Raw genomic sequence first — 6,138 nt, forward strand, 5'->3', positions numbered from 1 at the left:
CCTGGGTGCCCTCCAATTTTTTGGTCACTTGAAAAGGGTACTAAAACTTTTGATTTCCGTTAGAATGAGCCCTTTCATGACATTCTAAGACCACTGAATCGATATAATCACCCCTGGGGAAAAAAAAAAAAATAAACACGCATCCGTGATTTGTCTTCTGGCAAAAAATGCGAAATTCCACATTTCTAGATAGGAGCTTGAAACATCTGCATCAAGGTTCTCTGATACGCTGAATTTGATGGTGTGATTTTCGTTATGATTGTATGACTTTAAGGGGGTGTCCCCCCTATTTTCTTAAATGAGGCAAATTTTCTCAGGCTTGTAACTTTTGACGGATAATACTAATCTTGATGAAACTTATATATCTAAATTAGCATTAAAATGCAATTCTTTTGATGTATCTGTTGATATCAAAATTCCATTTTTTAGAGTTTCGGTTACTATTGAGCCGGGTCGCTCCTTACTACAGTTCGTTACCACGAACCGTTTGAAAATAATTATTCATTAAGAGTCTGTGTTACTAAATTCTACTTTTTCAATTACTTTTTTCTATACAAAAAGTTTCCGTAAGTATTTCTGACCCGGGTAGTAGTCACGGAGCATAGTATGATGGAAATAAATTATTATTTAGGCCAATTTTCAAAATAAATCCAAGATGGGTGGAGGTTTTAGAAGTGCATTTTACTTTTATATGTGTAAAGGAATGAATAATTAAATTTATATGTCTAGTAAAACTTCAATTTAAAGGTGTCTCCTAGTGGATTTCAGCAATCGCGGTCAGAAACAAATGGTGTCATTAGGATTTTTAAAGGCCAGAGGCAAGATCAATACAATTCTCATGCTCCTTTTATTTATTTTTTAAATTCTCCTATTTACCCTAAAAATTTCAAAGTTGAAATATGGAATCTAAAAATATCTTTGAGAAATAATTAAAAAATATGAAGGAAGCTAGTAGCCTAACAAGTAATTTAAGTCAAGTCAGTTTTCTAAAGAATTTTAAAAGAGAAAGTGGTGTCATTTGGGTTTTTAAAGGCTACATGTACGATCAATAGTTTTCATATTTCTTTTATTGTTTTAAAATCCTCCCTTTTTAGCTTAACAATATTTCAAAGTTGGATCTAAAATAGAATATAAAAATTAACTTTTTAGGATACAAAGTTACCTTTGAGAAAGAATTAAAAAATATGAAGGAAGCTAATAGCCTAACAAGCAATTTGTGTCAAGTCAGTCTTCTAAAAGAATTTTATGAAATCCCTTTAATTTTGTTTATTTTGTTGCTTTATACGAGGTGAAGTGGGACAAAGCATTTTGAAGATAAGTCTCTTCTTGTTTTTAAATTTAAAATGGATTTCAAAGAGGGAAACAAGGAAAGGGGAGGGTGTTCAAGTCTTCAGCTCCAAGAGTGCTTTATACCAAGGTAAGGACCAGAGACCTCAAATTTGACTTTGTCCACGGCCTACAAGCTCCGAGCACGAGTGCCTGTTTTTAAAATTTGGTGAAAAAATAACATTTTGAATTTCTTCAAAAATAATTACATATAAACACTATTTTAAAGTTAAAAATATTAAACTGTTGATATTTCTTAAACTAGTTCTATTTATTCAGATATATTTTTAATATATGAAATAATGCTTCATTTTGAAAAACTTTGTTTCCTGGGTTCAGGGATGCAGCTTAGAGGTGGAGGGGGAACTCCCCTCTCCCAAAAGTTCCAAAACATTGGCGCCTAGTGCCAATTGCTTCGACGGAACCTACTTGTGTAAATAGAAGTTCAAGGCGTCGGCAATGCACGCCAGCGTGTTGTTGATGCAGAGCTAACGAGACATCGGTTTCTTGTCTGGAAGTTGTAATTTTAATATAGGCCTGAGCTATTTTTAGTTTTTCCAATCTGAGTCTCTCTTCAAATTAATTTATGTGAGTTAGACACACACCGAATTAATACGATCCAGTTCACTATATATTTGACAAGTTTTTTCAGATGGGATTTGTCGCATACTGAAAACTGGGCATACAAAAGTAAATATATCACTTAATACCAGTTCACATAAATAAATCAGTTGATACCAGTTTGCATAAATACATCACTTTTTATACCAGTTATGAAAGTAAACTTGGTTTGTAGACAATCAGTAGATTAATAATACCAAAAAGTGTTGTCGAGTGGAAAAATAGCTTTCTGGCTTGACAAAGCAGAAAAAATAACAAAAAAATATGAGCAAAAGTGAAAAAGGGTTAAGTTGACGTGTGAAGACGATAAAGAAGCTGCAAATCTGTCACTTTTTATGAGTTTGATGACCACTACCTAGTACTTTTGCAGGCTTAGTACCATGTAAGACGGTTCTATCCAAGTTTGAAGAAAGACGCTCTATCCGAATCCGTCCAAAGGTAGCTCAAAAGAAGAGTTCACATTCTTTTAATTTAGCTAAGCCAATTATACAGTTTGTCCAGCGCTTAAAAATAAGATCAAAAGCCCAAAGAATTGACGAAATTAGTGCTATTGCTAATAGCAGTGGCTTTGTTGACAGAGCAAATGGAAAAACGAGTGTTAGTGTCGGTTAATTTAAAAAAAATGAGGGAAGTAAAGAGCGAAGTTGAAGCTTAGAAGGAAAAAAAAAATTATCGCTTCACAGTCTATCTAACCTGTATCAATAAAGCTAGTAAAAATAAACCAAATAATCATATTTTCCCATGCTTGTAGGATTAAAGAAAACTTACGGTTTACTGAAAACACAGGAACCAAGTATAAAAACAAGAATGTTGATTTATTAGTTAAAAGTGGGTACGTAGCCTGACAACAACAAACTAATCTATAAAGCTTTTCATGGTCTTACATCAGCTGAAATATCAATAACTTTCAGTATACAATCAAAATTATCTTAAGAAAATAAGCATAAAAATAAATACTTTTTTAATGACCGCGAAGTCATTGAACAGCATTCAGAAATATTGGATTTTCTTATCAGGTAAAATCTTGGTGTCACCAGCTATAATACCAATAGTGAGTAATAAATAATCTTAAATTGTAAGAAATGCACTTTAGTATTACTAAAAAAAAATGTTTTTATTTGTATACCATAAGAAGTGGCCTTAATCGGTTTACTTTTACTGTACCAAGACTCCTATAGTTTTTAATAAAGCACTAGTTTTCTATAATCCTACAAACATGGGGAAATGTCGTTATTTGGTTTATTTCTACTAGCTTTATTGATATATGTTTGATAGACTTTGAAGCAATAATTTTTGTTCGTTTTAAGTTTCAACTTCACTCTTTACTTCCCTCAAAAAAATTTGTTTTTTTAAATTGATCTTTGCCCGTGTTTAATTTAAATTTAATGCAGAAGTAACCCTTCAATAATCTTTCATATTTTTTCGAGGGGGGTACCATCATTTACAGAATAATTTCTTTTCGTTTTAACTTGTAATGTTGCTTCTTACTCTCAGTTGAATAAAAATTATTTAATTTCGCATCGTTTTTCAAATAATGCCGATAAATCCATGCTACACAAAATGGTACACAATTTTTGAAGGTGGGCAACGTCGGTAGTTAGGAAAGAGTTTCTTTTTTTCTAAAGAAAATTTTTAAGCTTTTCAAAACCTAAGCACAATTTTGGTACGTCTAACTTATTTCACCGAACATCCCCCCCCCCCCTGATAAACACCAAAAAACATTAGACATACATGTGTGGAATAGAAACAAAGAAAAAAACTTGGAATGTAACCTGACAAATAGAAAAATATCACAGAACAAAATGGTAATATGTTCTTAGTGCTATGATTTCTCAATATATATTATAAATAATTTTATTCTGTCTATTAAAAGGAGAAAAAGGAAATAATATGAATAAATAAATGCAACAATAAGTAATCCTTCTTTGAAGATTTGAGTGGTTCCAAAGCCATATGCCTATATTTCTTCAGCCCCTAAGTGGCAAGGGGTTGGGGTCCGGGGCGGAATTTGTTCCAAAATAGTGTATGGAACATATCACAATTCACAAAAAACTAACAAAAAGAGTGAATTAGCCCAAAAATAATCATAAATAAAGTAGAAAATACCTGATTAAGAAACTGAACCCTTGCCACATCTGATTCAAAGTTTAACGCTCTAGTAACTGAACTACGGCGGCTGATGATCGAATTCAATCTACTTGTTCTTGTAAGACTAAGTTGTGTAAATTACAGCCCTTTTCCCAAAGACTATGGAGAGCTATGTCGTCGCCAAAAGCAAAGCTAGTGGACCTTATTCAGCAAATACATTTGTAATTGGCTATTATAAAACATTGGGTTAATAATAACTTCTATTATAAAGAGTGAGAGCATTAAACCTTATTTGGCGAAGCACAACTTTTGCAGACACGAGGAGGTGAGGGGGTAGGTCAAGGAATAGGCATTTTGAATTTTGAAATTCAATTATTTTTTCCTCTATGAATTTCTTCCTCTAGAGAACATTCGATATTTCTAAAATCATTTTACAAGCCCCAACGTCAGCTGACCGTGTTAAAAAGTTCATTGTAAATTCTCCCAACGGACAACGGAGACTTACTAAGGGGGCTGGGAGGGGAGTATACGGGAGAAGCTCTTGTAAATCTCCAGTTAAGGATTTTGGACCACTACTATTATTATGGTACTGTTTTAAACTTCCAAGCTTTTTTAAGTTAAGAAATGGCACCAAAAGGGCCGTTTTTAGTGATGTATGGTGCTCATGGATAGTAGAACTAATAAAAAGCACGTATATATGACCAATAGCTTTCAAATAAGCCATTAAACATCTCTCTGAGAAGTTCTGGATGCCCACTAGCCCCACCTTTTCCACTTGAACCATGGCACCAATAGTGCCATTTTAGTGCTATTTAGCACTTTCAGATGGTAAATTTTATAGAGAAAACGCAGATATGAGTAGTATCTTTTATAGGAGCTATAAAAATCTATCTACGATGTTTTGGTAACCCGCTAGCCCACCCCTTTAAAAATGGCACAAAAAGTGCCATTTCAGTGCCGTATGGCACTTGCAGATGGCGGAATTTAAGAAAAGCATCTAAATGAGAAAATGCTTCTGAATGAGCCATTAAACATCTCTGCATGATGTTCCCGTATCACGCTAGGCCTGCTGAAAAAAAAAACGGGAAACAGATCAGTGTACCAATGCAAAAAAGTTACTTTCCTTGTCGTTCAAGGAGGGGGACTGTAATGTACCTGCATTAGATTTTCGGCCATACTGATATCAATGGTTCACTTTTTATTGTGATATGACGCCATTTTTTGAGGGGTTTCAGACTTGTTTTCAAAATCAGCATACATTTCTTTTCGCAGTAAACTTTTACTTTTAAGACGAACCAAAACAATAGTTATCATTTTTAAGTCAGTGTCAGGTGACAATTTTTTTTGCAATAGGCAGTTTTTTTCAAAACGCGTTTTTTAACTTTTGGTTACTATGTGCTGTAGTTCGCTCTTTACTAGGCTGCAGCTGCCGCTGCAACCACGATGTTACATGAGAAGGTGCGTGTCAACCACCTAACCTCAAAAAAGCTGTTGAAAACTAAAAGACTGAATCGGAATAACTTTCCATCAAAATTCAAGCCAATACTGCTGTTCTGGAGATGAATAACGACGGAAGTGACATACCGTCGCCACTACTTCCCTCTTCTGTAAGTTTCTCGTACTGTACTTCAATGCTGATATCAAGAACTGTAATTCTTTTTCGCTCCAATTGCTTGATTTTTTCCGCTTATTCAGACCTTTAGGCTTTGTCCTTGGTTTATTCACTACAGAGTCTTAAATGTAGAATCACGCTAACTTAAGACCCCTGAAACGAATTCTCTTAAAAAGATAATCCCAAGGACCACTAGTTCAATTTTGGTTTGTCAAGAATTTTTAGCTGACGTCAAAATAATTTTTTTTTTCTTGAGCAAGAGTGCCGTCAGTAAGAGTGCCCTATTATAGTGATTGATCCTTGGTCATGTAATCTCAATTATGTTTATGGTGTTAAAACGTCTGAAAAGTGATGGAAGATTCTAGTGCAGACAGACTAACTAACAGACTTTAGTCAGCTCTCCTCATTGCTAAAGAGCATAAGCGTGCTCTTCAACTTTCTACAGTGATTTAAAGAACGATTGATAGAAAAAATATTGCGCAAGATAAACG

Source organism: Artemia franciscana, chromosome 1 (genome assembly GCF_032884065.1).
Source record: "Artemia franciscana chromosome 1, ASM3288406v1, whole genome shotgun sequence".
Classification (NCBI taxonomy): Eukaryota; Metazoa; Arthropoda; class Branchiopoda; order Anostraca; family Artemiidae; genus Artemia; species Artemia franciscana.